A 14,244-nucleotide genomic window follows, 5' to 3' on the forward strand; every position below is an offset into this window, starting at 1 on the left:
TCTGCTCCACGTTCCTCGCTCAGGAACGACTTGCTTGGGCTGCAATGCTGGCTCAGCGCCATCGGGCAGCACCAAGCCCTGCCCATCCAAGCGGGGGGAAGCAGTGACAACGAGCTCACCGACTTCTAAAGGATGCTCTGGACGTTCTGCCTGCATCTTCAGCGATCTGTGCTATTAAAATGCCTCACCTGCCTGCGAAGGAGCTCTGACAGCTCAGTGCTGGTGTGGGGGAGCCAATGCACCCGCCGCTGCACTGGGGGTTTCTACCAGACTGTTGAGCGATGCTCAGCGTGCCACTTCCATCTCTGCTGGATGAGTTTGGAAAATACCAGTTTGGCACTTCTGAAGCTGATCTTATGAAGGGGTATAGACAGCCCCTGCCGTGTTCCTGCAGCTGATGCGACCCATTGGCTTTATGCTTTATCTTTACTGGCGTTGTTTTTTCATCTCAAGTAACGACTGGTTTTGGATTAAATTACAAGATCTACTCTTTGAATATGAAGACAAAGCAGGAACAGAGGAGAAGAAAGCAATACCCTTTCTTTCAGAAGAAGTAGAAGAAAACCCTTTCATTTCAGACTCTACGGTGTGAGGAAGGAACGTGCAGGTTTCACCTTGGTTCAAAGACTCTTAAGAGTACTTGCCAGGAGTTCAGAGACAAGAGCACATAATAGTAAAAGGATATTAAAAAAAAAAAAAAAAGTAGTTTGCATGTCTGAAAATGAGTACTAATTTTTTTTCATTATCAGATGTTACATTCTTGTGCCAGTATGAAAAGATGCCACAGAAATGATGACACAAGACACTATTCTGCTGCAAGATAACCATTTCCAGATAAATATATCTTATGAAATGAGGTTCGAAGTTTGCATAGAAATTTAGATATTTTATAAAAATGCATTACAACACAAAGGAGCTTTTTACAACGTTCATATGAAAGGTTTAAAAAGAGATTAAAATTATGTCCTTGGAAAGGCATATAGCCTTGTCAAGAAAAAAAAAAAGTCTACATTAACCCCGCATAGGAAAGTTGTACTTTATCTGTATTTCAAAGGCTATAAAGAACCACTTTAATCAACCTACTTGACTTTGGGGACTTGCACGTCTCACTGAAACTCATGAAATCTGGCATAGTGTGGTTTCCAGAACACAAAAGCCTTTAATCTGTAACCCGGCACTCTGGTACATTCAAATCCTGATACTATCTCCTTGTTAGGAGCTAAAATTGTGTATTTATCCAAAATGGGATCTCATCTCGTCTAAATGATGTAGCCTTTGCAACAGTGACCTTTAACAATGGTTATACTCAACAATAAAAGATTTTATGTCAGGAGCCAGTGGAAACAGTATATGTTAAAATTCTGATCTGATAGCACAGCCTTTTATTTTCCAGTTTTAGACAAGAATCCTTTGAACATTTCATTTGCTCTCTTGTCTAACATACCTTTGTTTTTTGCCTACAGAATGAACAGCAGGAAAAGGTAGCTGATACCCTTCCGCAGACTATTTGATTGTCAGGTGTAATTAGTAATACTATCTGTTAAATAGAGGCATAGATTTTAAAACAGCTGGAACTGCCTACAAAGCTTCATTTTCATAAAAAAAATAATTATATACATTTATATAATAAAACATTTTTGCACATATACATCATTGCTTTACAGTGGTTGACAGCCCTATGCTTCCCTTCAGCTGCAGAGCCCAAGGCGAAGTGACTTGCTCATGTCTCCCAAGGCAGCTGTAGAACTGGGGATGGATCTGTGTCCTGCCCTCCACTGCCCGTGTTGGGTCCTGAGAACATAATTAATTCCTGTGTTACTTGATAAACCCATTAGGGCAGCCAGGATTAGTCTATTGATCTCCCCAGTGCATTGCCATGTAGCCCTGTGATCCCCACTGAGCTCCCCAGATGGGAAAAGCTCCCGGACGGAAAGGCTGGCAGCAGCGTGTGCTGGGGTGAGCCGCATCGCCAGCACCGCTCTGCACCTCATCAGCTCCGGCTGAGGAACCTGAGGGGTTTGTACAGCTGGGGGGGAAAAAAAAAAAAAAAAAGAAAAAAAAAAGAAAAAAAAAAAAAAGGCCGAAAGAACAACCAATTGTGAAGCTCCACCATCCCCAAAGGCCAGCAGTGGTTCGGATATGGTGACCTCAAACTGCCAAAGCAGCAGAAGGACAGCTTTCCAACGCACAGGCTGTGCCATGTCCCCTTATGCTCTAAAATAACCCTCTTCCTTAAAAGAGGACAGAATTCATTCATTTGGTGGCATGTTAAACTTCACATTTCTTTCCCCTTCACACTGCAAAGTAGCAAAAAACCATACTGTTTTGAACAAAACTTAGAAAACATGTTTTTCCTGATTTACATGAACTGTGTGACAGAGTTCAGCTCCTAGGCAAGCAAGATATACTTCACAGGTCTGACTGTACTTCTTCATAAAACTTGTATAGAGGAGGATGTTTCATTTCAGGCACCTGGAATACAGTTTCATAAAGAAGGGCCTTAAGCTGGTAAGTCTCATTTAGGATTTTCTGATTAACTGCCCACTCCTAATAATGAGTTTTTGTTTTTTTTTTTTTTTAGATTTTAAGGCATATAAAAGCTGCTCATGTGTCGCAGCACTCTCCAAACTATCAAGCTGCGACAAGGTTTTTTACCACCACATACCAACACACTCTTCACGCCAGTCCCTCTGCTGCCTTCTCCTGGTCTCTCCTCACCCAGGGCATGTGTCCTCTCTCTGCTTCTTCCTTCCCTCTCTTCCTCGGCTACTCCCTCTTCATTTGCTCTCAACCACTTAACTTAACCAGCCACACCTGCACCTTATCTACATCGGCCAACCCACCGCCCCTGAAGCCAGCCCACAGTTGTGTATTATCAATGCTCATTAGCCCAGCTTCATTCTACTACACTCGTGTGCCTTTGGGATCTGGAGACAGATATTTGGGAAAGGGAGAATTTTAAGAGTACTGAAACTGAATTTTTTACGTGCACTATAATCATCCTGGTACTGAAGGTTTTAAGAAGTTCCTTGAGTAGCACAGCTCAGCCAGTCTGCACGCTGACTCCTGCTCAAACCTCCTCTTCACTGCAACTGAAATCTCTGTTGTTTTCAGATTAGTCTCAGAATTAGAACATGGGAATTTTTTTTTTTTTCTGACTTGATCTGAACACCACAATCAGGCTGTAGAAAACCTGCAAGGTCTGGTTATAATCAGGGTTCCTCACTGGACAGAGCATCCTTGTAGGAGAAAGGCACTGAAGCCTACGTTTTATTCTAAAAGTGCTGCTACTGTGGTCTGAAGATGTGATTTTCTGAGCCGGTGCCACCACGGCTAAATTTTTATGTCCTTACGGCTGCATAAAATGTAATGGCGATGCTTGGTGGGGGGAGAGCTTGCACCCACAGGGTTTGTGTGCCCCCACCTGCTCCTCTGTGCTGTGGCTTCTCTGAGGAGGGAATGAGGAGTGGGGGAGGCATCCCCGCCTTGCAGGGGTTGCTGAACAGCCCATCTGCTTTGCAGACAAACTCAGACTGTTCGGCTGCAGCCCTGCCCTGAAGCAACCAGAGGAAACCTGCCCCTCCGAGCCCACCTTTGGACAGAGTCCCTAAAATCATAGAATCACAGAATAGCTTGGGTTGGAAGGGACCTTTAAAGGAGCAGGGACATCTTCAACTAGATCAAAATCTGGCAACACAGAAAAATGTATGCCCGTCTGCTTACAGTAATTCAGAGCAGAGAATGAAGACTAAATTAAATTAAATGTTGTGTAATTCATCAGCCTTGCCATGAGAAAGAGGCTTCTTGCTGAACCTGTGTTTACAACGGGAAAGCCAAAGCGCATGTAGCAGAGAGATGCAGTGAGCAGCGGGAGGATGCTGGGTTCACACGAAAGAGAGAGTCACTATATACTTGTAAATTTAGGAAGGAAAACGTTATCATTTCTTCTCTGTTATTTTTTTTGGTAATTAAAGCATGTTACTACACGAAGCTGAACAGTTTGAAAAACTCTACCACGCTCAAAAAAATCTATGTGAAACCTTTTAACTGTCCTCTGATTTTAACTCTGGCTGTTCTCTGTGTTCTGACCCTTTCTTCTACAATTGGGAAGTGTTAAGACATCCTGGACAGTTAGAAATATTTGATAAGAGGAAACTCACAGCACTACCAAATCCTTTACTAAATCTCCCCTTTTTTTTTTTTCCTCTCTCCCCCCAGCGTGTCACTGAAGATTTCATAAGTGAAATGTGCTTAATGAAATTCCAGATATATATCCTCTTAACATGACATCCCTTGGAAGCAACTGTTTTTAAGGCAACAGAATACTGAAGAATTAAAAACCTGCCGACCCAAGGAAGTTAGCTAACTTCAGAAGGGGATTTATTTCAGTGCCTCGCAATAACTGAGTTACAAATGTATTTAAACTTCTCAGCCTTGCATCAGTGCCTGAGATGCTGTGTACTTTTAAGATAATGAAATAATCCACCGCAAATGGGTATTTGCGTGGGACATCTGGCAGACGTGGAGACATACCTGCCAGGGCTGCACGGATGCCCTTGCCTGTCCAGGGACCTCCTGGATGGTGCAGGGTGTCTGCATCCAGGCAATTCAATTGGGCCCTCCAAGGCTGGGTCTGGGCTCAGGAGGAGAATATGGATATTTAATATTTAATATCCAAAAGCAGACAGAGGCACACAGTCTAGAAGAAATCATTCAGATTTGAGAGAAATGCTACAGGTAGATAAATATTAGACAAGAAATGCTGGTGTGGGTAGATACGTGGGATATAGGAGCATGAATATCTGATTTCTCCTTGAAATTTTAGCTTGACCGACACACCAGAGATGATGGGAATGGTGTCTAATCCACACACACCTCTCAGGCGGGGGAGACCACAGTGATTTCCATCACAGAGCAGGAAGGGCATTTCTCTGCAGAAGTTCTCTTTGCCTACGGACACTTTGTCCAGAACAGCTGGCTGCGTCCCACCTCCCACGCGTCCCAGCACCTCCTTTTCCTGGGCAATTCCCCCACAGCACTAGGGAAGGCATCGCCCTGGGATGTGGTCTATGGCTTCTCCCTCAGATCCCATACACATTAACGAGGGAAGGAGGAGGAGGAGGACAGAAGTCCCTGCTAAATGAGACATTGCACCAGGACATACAGCGTTGCCAGATGTTGCCAGTGAACTGGCTCAGGACGAACGGGTTACGGCAAGCGACAGCCGTCGGTGCTGTCACACCGCGTGCATGCAGGGGCAGTCTTGCCAGCGTACAAGTATCATCTGCGTTTTGCTAATATTAACCGCACAACCCAGGAAAACAGCAGGCTAGAAAATCAAACGTCAAAACAAATTATTATGTATCACTACAACGCTGATGACGGATACGGACATGCCGCTCAGCCCTGTTAATGACAGCTACCTGAAAGCACTGTAGAGAGAGCAGAGCATTGTGCTGTACATTCCAGGTGGGTGTATGTGCACGAGGTACGCAGGCAGAGGTTGGGCTGTTACTCCTGGACTGCAACCGCTTACGTGCTGAGGAGGGGGGCATGAGCAGCTCCGTGGGCTCGACCCCCTGCGGGGCTGCAGCTCTAACCGGCTGAGGCTGCACTCTCTAGCACCGAGAGAGAAAGTTGTATTACACTTGACTTTACACCAAGCAGTACATGTGTCCTATCTGAGAAAGCCCAATAGAGTATTTTTTTATGTTCCTCTATTATTATTATTATTTTTTTTTTTTGGTGACAGAAAATTGAAATCTGTAATGAAACCATCGTTCCCTTTTTTAAAATCACTGGTCTTTGGCAATTTTAAACTCTGAGGTCTGAAAAATTCATTACTACTAACTTCCATCAAGGGTGTTCCTGAAACCAAAATTACTTAACTCAATTTAGCTTCTTGTGTAGACCTAATTCAGAAAAACTTTATCTTCTTGAATTGTTATTGCAATTAATTTCCCCCCCTTCTTTTTCTGCAGCAGACGACATTTCAGTAATTAGATATTTTATAAAAATGAGTTATACATTCGGGGTAGTTTCACTTTTATATTTGATTAATCATATTACCACTGAGGTCTGGGTTTTGTCTCCAAGGAAAATTTAATGACCTCATTTTAATCCTTCTTTTAACCACCAGGCAGGTATCAATGAAGAGAAATAAAATTATATTCTCTTTTTTTTTTTTTTTTTCCAATCTCAAGATTACATTTGATGTTTTTTCTGTGTGACTGACCCATTTACAAGGAAGAATCTGGCTGATTCCAATTAGGTTCAGGACAGAATCAGGCTAAACACAGCCTTGAACTGTGCCTTAATAACTAATGCTCAGTGTAATGGAGAGGAACCAGAACTGTTGCACCAAACGGCAGTTGGTTTAAAGCACTGTACATGATTAATTTGGTGATAATTTGAAAATGAATGTACTGAAGGGAAATAAACAAAACAAAAGCCACTGTAAATTTACGTTTTGATTAATGGGGTCTATTAGTAAGAGACTTCTATGAAGGAGACCACATTTTTTTATCTCAATGCACATATACCCACACACTGTAATGGAATAATTCATATAAACCACAATTTATCTGGGAGTAGAGACTTGGATATTATTAATGACTGTTTGCCTTATATCAGTATCTATCTATGCTTTGAATCTAGCTACACACATATCTATATTTGCGTATTTGTACATACACATCTTTGTATCTATCTATTCATCTTGCAGACTACACTAAGTAGTCTCGAAGGTATTTCATCGTTTCTGTCATCTCCTGCACTGGAATGAAGACCTGACAGAAATCACAGAAGGGGCTGATGCTCTTTTCATTAAGACATGAGGAATTATTGTTTTCTTATAGACTGAGAAATATCTTTCATTTTAGATGAAAGAGGTGATAAAATAAAGAGCAAAAGTTGAGTATCCACAAGAGAGTACGAAACGTGCCCTGTTTTCCATCGCATTGCACTGGAAGGGCCTCTAAGCCCTTAAAGATGCTGTGCCTGGGAGGAGCCGCACTGCTCACAAAAAAAATCTGCTCCCTGAGTTGGGGATCTCACTCTTTCCATACCAGAATCAAACTGTGCAGGCATCACACTTCCTAAGCTCTGATGAACAGGTTTTGCATTTAGGTAGGGATCCACCTCCAAAGGTTATTTGATTCAAAAGGCATGTGAAGCTGGAAATAATTTCTACGCAGCCATAAACGCTCTCCCAACCAGAGCTAACCTACGTGTCTGCAGCAGCAATGTCCCCAGCATTAGCGTGCAGAATCCTGGGCAAGACAGGATGGAAAGAAAGAATATTGCTTCTGCTTGTGCTCTCTCAGTTTGCTACTGCTACCTCTTGGCCTAACGTCCTTAGTCTGTGTTTGTTTGTTTGTTCATGACAAAGGTTTTCAACAGGACCTGCGATGAAAGGCAGAAATCCCACTTCAATTTATAAACCCTGAGTTCGTATTTAGGAAAACTACACTGAGTTGTAGTTTTTAAGACTTCATCGACTACATGTTTAATTGAAATGCACAGAGAATTAGGTAGATGCTCATGTACCCAAATGCTACTGGGCATATTAGCTTCACTTGAATATAATAATTTATTTCAGTTAGACAACGACAGCTCTGTAGCAGCCCAAGCTTTACTGCATAGTTCGGCTGAGCTTCATTTTGATTGGAAAACTGCAAGCGAACACAGCCACCTGGGATTTTCCGTGAAAGCACAATTGATTTTTAACGATAAAGCCCGTCTGCAGGACTGTACAGAACTCCAGGACTCCAGGGTTTGTTTTCAGCTGTAGAACAATGCAGTCCTGTAAATTTTCTCACCATGGTATTAGGTCTTTCCCTTTGCCAGCTCTGACCTGCGCTGTTCAACTTGATTTCTCCCTCTTGTGACAACCGCCTCGGAATTACACCATGGGCATAACGCTGATGACTTTAAATACTGCAGCATCCAGGATAATCTATATTAAAATGCTATTGTAGACTTTCTGAATGGTGCAGGTGTAATGATGGGGACCGTGAGATCTGAATGGGCAACCACATCCACAGCTCTAGTCTGTATGCTGGCACATCAGGTACATGGTGCTCAAGATTCAAGCCCTTGGTCCTTTTCAGATTTGGACACATGCCCGAGTCCTGGGTGATATTTAGCCACCCACTCCCACTGGGTCTTCCTGGGTCGGTGTGGTAAGACCTCTTTCTAGGAAACCCTTGGCAGACATCCTGGTCCATTCGTATGCCTGCAGGAAATCCCACTGAAACCCCGTTCCCGCTGGGCTCTCCCTGCACAGTGTAAGATTAATTCGTAAAACACGAGCATGCATGTAAGGGACTTCTCATAATGCTCACATGTGCTGAATGCTTCTGGATACATCTGGCTATAAATATGCTTAGGAAACCCCAAACCACTGGCAGGCTGACTTGGTTTCCCATTTTGGTTTCCTACCACCATTAAATATTGTTTCTCCAAACTAGACCTATTGAGATCATACATCACAGTCATGTGGAACTCAGTACCTTTCAGTCGGAAGGAAAAGCTGAGGGTTTTCTCTGCTACTTTGCTATTATTAACTCACCCTTAAAACCAGAGCTCAGCAGGATTCAACTTGGGGGGCTGGAGACCAGGTGAATCATCCACCCCAAGCTTTGCCACTTGCAAAAAAAAATCACATTTTGCAGCTCACATCAGCTATTTCTGCAGCTCTGGACAGCATTGCTCTTGCATTGGTTGATGCACAGCTATATTTTGTCCTCAAACAAACAATTAACATGAGAACAAATGCACACAGAACAAGGAATAAAATTCTGGCTTATGCTTGTTTGTTTTTCCAGAATATTGGCAAGTTCACAGAGCAGGAGGACTAAGTGAGCGCTATGCCATGGCTGTGAAAAAGGCAAATTTGATCCTAGGAAATATTAGTGCTCTTGTTGAAGACACTGAAAAATCTCATCTGGATTACTATATACAAATTGGGTCAGAAAAAAGAAATCTGAGCAGAGCCTGGAGCACAGCAGGGTTAGCAAGATAACCAGCAGAATGGAAAGCTGTAACGTAAAAAGGAGTTGGAGGATCTTGGCTTGTTTAACTTCACAAAATGATGCGCCCTAGTACATCAGGGTGGACATGGGAAAGAAAATGGGAAGGAAAAATCAAAACGGGAGAAGGAAGAACTATTTACGGTAAAGGACAATGCTAGCATGGCAGTGCTGCATGGAGAGCCTGCTTCCCTTTCAAATTTCCAAGCATTTCTCGGAGTGGGCTCATTAGCATTTTCCACAGTACTCTGAGGAACCAGAATACCTGCACAGACAAAGGTCAGATGTTTTTGGCAGTGGAGTGCCAAAAACAAAAAGCCCTTTTAACTTGGGTCTCTCTCCATGTCATTTTGCTCATGAAGTGCTGAGCTCTTCACTCTGTGGATTTCAACGCCGACCGATTCAGTCCAGTACCAGCCAAGTTACTAACTCAGTGTTACTGTAGCAGCCAGAGATGAGTCTGATCTGACACTATTAATTAAATAGCCCAGTTAAAAATGGCAAGAACTGCTTTTCCCAATGTACCTGCAACAGGTACTTGCCCCTCCACTGATCACTGATCAGCCAAATCCATTTTGTAACCTGATTAACCCTACCCTGCAACACAGCCCCTTCTGCTTGAATATGAGCATCTCTCTATGCACCGCTATTCCGTCCCAGGTGCTCTGCTCCGAGTTCACCGGCAGCCTCTGAGCATCCTGCCTTTCCCAGGCCGAGAGCCACCACTACCTGGGCGCTGGAAGCTGGGAAGCGCCCGCCCGTGCCCGAGAGTCGGGTACTAAACCTTTGGAGCTGTTCCTAATGGGAGTCAGTGCCGGGATTAGCCAGCGAGGCAGCGCAGCGGGAAGGGGATGTGGTCCTCGAGCTGCCTCTTTAAAACATGCTCCACTGGATTCAGCCTCGGAAGAGGAGATTCTCAAAGCAGTGCCAAAGGGCAAATTTTAAAGTAGCTTTAAATAAGACCTCCTAAGGCTCAGGAGCTTAAAGAACTTGAATAGCCCAGTTTCTTTTTTTCTTTTCTTTCATTTTTTTTTTTTTTTTTAAAGTAGAGGTTGATTGCCAGGCAGGTTTTCCCAAGAATTCACAAGCTCAACTAATCATGAGCACTTCAGCCCTGTGAAATAATATTTCCCTTACACAGGCTACTATAAAAACAAGTTCTGCACAGTAGGCAAATTTAAAATAACTTTTAATTAACATTTAAGACACAGAAGTCTGATCATGCAAATTCATCTGCGTCTCCTCTCTGCGCCTGATTGTTCCTGATTGAATACGATAAAAATAGACTTTGTACGAGTCAAGTGTAGGCATGGATTTCTTTAACTTCTCCTCCCCTCTGATTATGCATTTCCTTAGATAAAGTGGAAACCCTTGGATGGCTATTAACAGTATCACGGGTCAGACTGAAAAGGGCATCCTGCCTGATAGGAGTTAAAGATTCCACCGGAATTAAAGACATTCCTTCCGTGAGCAAAATAGATGCTTCCACCTTACATAAAACCTCACTAGAGACTATCCAGCATTGTTCTGTCTTAGCTGGCTTTTAATCTCTGAAATACCAACACTAATTTCATTGCACCCCCTGTTTAGCGGGGGTGAGCATCTGGCCAGAGGCTCAGCTACAGATCTATATTAGTACAGAAAAAACCCACAACTCGCCTGTACACAAGATAAATGTTTGCAGGGAGGCTGAGGCGTTTCCACATAATTAAGACATGTCAGAGGACATAACCCTGTTATGAGTTACAGAGACTCTGGATAACGGAGGGCACACTGATACCAGTACCTTGATCTTGTAACAGTAATGGAACCAGTTTCCCAGTAAAACTCCCTATAAACCCTTTAACAGTCCAGTTCAAGTGTCAGGATTCTACACCAGCAGTTGATTTGGCAGATGGAAAACCCACCAAAAATGCCATGAAAATGAACCAGCACCGCTACTCACTCTCTAAGGACTGTGGAAAACTTGAGCACGGGGGATTAAACTATCCTTTTCCAAGGCATCTGACCCAGAGCCCGTGGGCACGGGCTGGTCGGGCACGCTGCGGAGGTGGCATTGCCCCTGCGCGCCTGGCATGTGCACCTCTGCTCTTCAGCAGGGAGAAGGATTGCCTCTCCATTTATTTTTGCGAGCAACAATGTCACATGAAGAACACAACACAAAGAGCAGGCTGAAGTCCCTTAGCTAGCTAGAAGAGCGTTCCCTGGGTCACGGTCCTGCACTAAATCATTAGAATTGCCCAAAATAGCTGCCTGTGATGTTTACGGCATTTCACAGGATGCTCCACTCTTCTGGCGCAGATCTGATTGCTTCCCACTCCAGGCCGGTCTCTTATGAGACATTTCCTCACTGTTAGCTGCTCTCTGATGCTTCTCAGCACAGCCAGATAGCATCGCAGATCAAGAAAACTTTCACCATCACAAAAAACAAGAGCTGGAAAGGACTAGAAGAGGTCACCTCATCCTCGCTGCGCCCCAGCGCCTTGCAGTTCCATAGGGGTACCCTGGTCATGACCACCAGGACTGGTCATGACTCCTGCTGACGGACTTAAGAGTAACAGCGGACTTAAGTTCAAAATTGTTTCACCTAAAGACTGTGATTTCACCCCCCCCTATAATTTTAGAATCCTTTGTATAAGGTGGAGCTTCTCCTTCCCCTGCTGTTGTGCAGGACCTTCCCCCAGCCTTTTGGGCGATGTGCTGAAGGGTACGAAAACCACACTGATCCGTTCTCATGTGGCAAACAATCATTCTGGACTTTTACTGGAGTATCTTAATTTTTTAAATTTAAGAATTTTCTATGTGATTTTATTGCTCCTTTTCCAGTTCTCATCTAGCACGATATTTCGATCACAGCCCATGGTCTTCTGGATGTCTGTAACCAACACACCTCTGCAGGTCGTCACCCCTGTGGACATGTCATTTGGGCACTTGTGTGCCTGTGTCTGAACTTCCACATGGTCCATGCACTCAGCCCCTTCCCCCCCTGCACGGCGTGCTCAGCTACGGCTGTGACCTGACTCTCCTGACCATCGCGGTGGCTGTTCTCTTCTCTCCCATCCCACTGTTAAATTTTACACAGTAACATTAATTCCTGCTGCTGAATATATGAGCTGTGACACCAGCATGGTGCAGTGTCCTCCTGAGCTACATTCTTATCCAGAAACGATTAAGTCTAAAAACACCCTGGCTGAATGACAGGTAATTTAGGAGCGCTATAGGGTGGGCCTTTGTATGTGTCTGTGCTGAGCACAGTTCCTTGAGTTCCTTTCATCTGGCAGCTTTCCAACAGCAAACCACAGTTTCAGTTATTCGGCCTATTTTGTTTTTACAACAGCATCTCAATACAGAAGTATTTAAAATAAAAGTATACTGTATCTCTCCAAACAGTTACCAGTCTTAAAAGAGACCATGAGCTTTCTTACTCTCTGAGGAGCTATAGATTTCCTGGAAAGAGATTTTTTTGCTATTTTTTAGAGGTGTTAAAATGCAGATCAGACTATTTAAGGACAGCAAGGAGATTCAGCTCAGGTTTAAAGAGACTGATCAGTCTGATGCTGTTGTCTCCATCAGTCAGGGAAAAACCATATCGAACTTTCATACTCGTGTGAAATTCATCCTGACTATACCTGGTAGTATATCAAAGCTGTTTGTTTCTGCAGATTTGGAAAATATTGTAAAACACTCCTGGTTTTCAAATCTTTATGAAGTCCCACGTACTACTGTGTAAAGCCCTTTGGCCCTTGCAAAACCCTTTCTTCAGTGATTGAAATCAGAGAAATAATGGTACACACCAATACTGCTCAGACGAAGAGTAGCATTTTCTATCCCATTTAACACAATTCTATAGGAAATGCTCTTGATGGCTTTTATTCCTTCTAGGTCTAACACACCCCAAGACATTAAATACTCTGAACTTACCTGAAAGCACATTTCCATTATCTCACCTTCCATCAGATTCAGCTTTGGAAAGTGTTCTGGAAAGCCATTAAGCTATGCCACAGAGGGATGCTGCCCTCCGGAAGGCACCGATGTGCATGTGTAACGAACCCTGCCATGGCTCACGCCGCTACCCGAAGCATCACCTCCAGCCTGCATCTGGAGACAAGGCCCAGGAACCCGGGTCATCTGCAACAATCTGTGCTTAAATGAGGTGGCCACTAGATGTCATTCCTTTTTCACACAAACGGAGGTTAAAGAAGTATTCACCTGGCAGAATGAGGTCCCGTGTCCCCGTCCCCCCACCCAAACACTAGCAAGTTGGGGCACACGCACTGCTGTGGTGAGAAGTCCCGTGGCCAGAGAGACACAAAGATCTGCAGACCAGCTGCTAGAAAATTTTCAAGACAGGACAATCCCATGCTGGCAGGAGAAAGAACCACATGGCCCAAGACTTGTATCAGATTTTTACGGCTCTTTGCAACCGTATGTATCCCCCTCAAGGAGATATTTAACGACAACTGTACACTACGAAGCTCAGTGTATTCACTGGGACATGTGCTGCTGTTAAACCCACCTGCATTTGCTGGGGCAGCAACACGCTGCAGGTTGGCACCCAGATCTGAAAACACCTCAGGTGCCTGTTTTCATCTGACACAGGAGGAATTCAGTGCCTGCCTTTTTCCAAGAGTCTAGGTCCAAGTCCCTTCAACAGAAAACGCTGGCATGCTCAGGAGCTGAGCACATCACAGCCGTGAGCCCGGGGCCCGGTGGCGATGGGAAGGATGGACCCATGGCTCCATGCCAGCTATGGAGCCGATCTGGGTCTGCGGTGGCATCAGTTGGGCTCAGCATGACTTCCTTGAGTTCTGCTACGTATTTGTGGTTTGTAAGGGTATAACTAAGGGGAACCTTTGGTACTACATTAATAAATATCTGCAGACCCTTTAAGGTAGAATGAAAATTCAGAATAATATCAATAATAAAAACATTCCCCAAAGTGACTTGAGTACAATGCAGTTAAGACTTTCTGTATTTGTAAAAATTTGTATCAGTTTAAGATCCATCACTTACTGCTCCTTGTTGACACTCATATGAATATGGACAGTTCTCATTTATTAGCATGTAGACCTTTGTACGGCTCTGTGGTTTCTAAAATTACTACACACATTTCAGGTGCTCTATAGAAAAGAAGGCCAGAAAGAACCAGACCACATCACTGCACCTTCCAACTCTTCATTTTTACCTTAACCAGCTCTAAAAAATTTGTAAT

General features: G+C 43.8%; 1 protein-coding gene across 1 annotated transcript in view; it reads right to left on the reverse strand.

Annotated features, from left to right (window-relative positions):
* The window catches only part of CDH4 (cadherin 4), a 466,523-nt gene that overhangs the window by 28,775 nt on the left and 423,504 nt on the right, over positions 1-14,244 (reverse strand). The gene's annotated exons all lie outside the window — the stretch shown is intronic.

This window comes from Falco naumanni, chromosome 10, assembly GCF_017639655.2.
Source record: "Falco naumanni isolate bFalNau1 chromosome 10, bFalNau1.pat, whole genome shotgun sequence".
Taxonomy (NCBI): Eukaryota; Metazoa; Chordata; class Aves; order Falconiformes; family Falconidae; genus Falco; species Falco naumanni.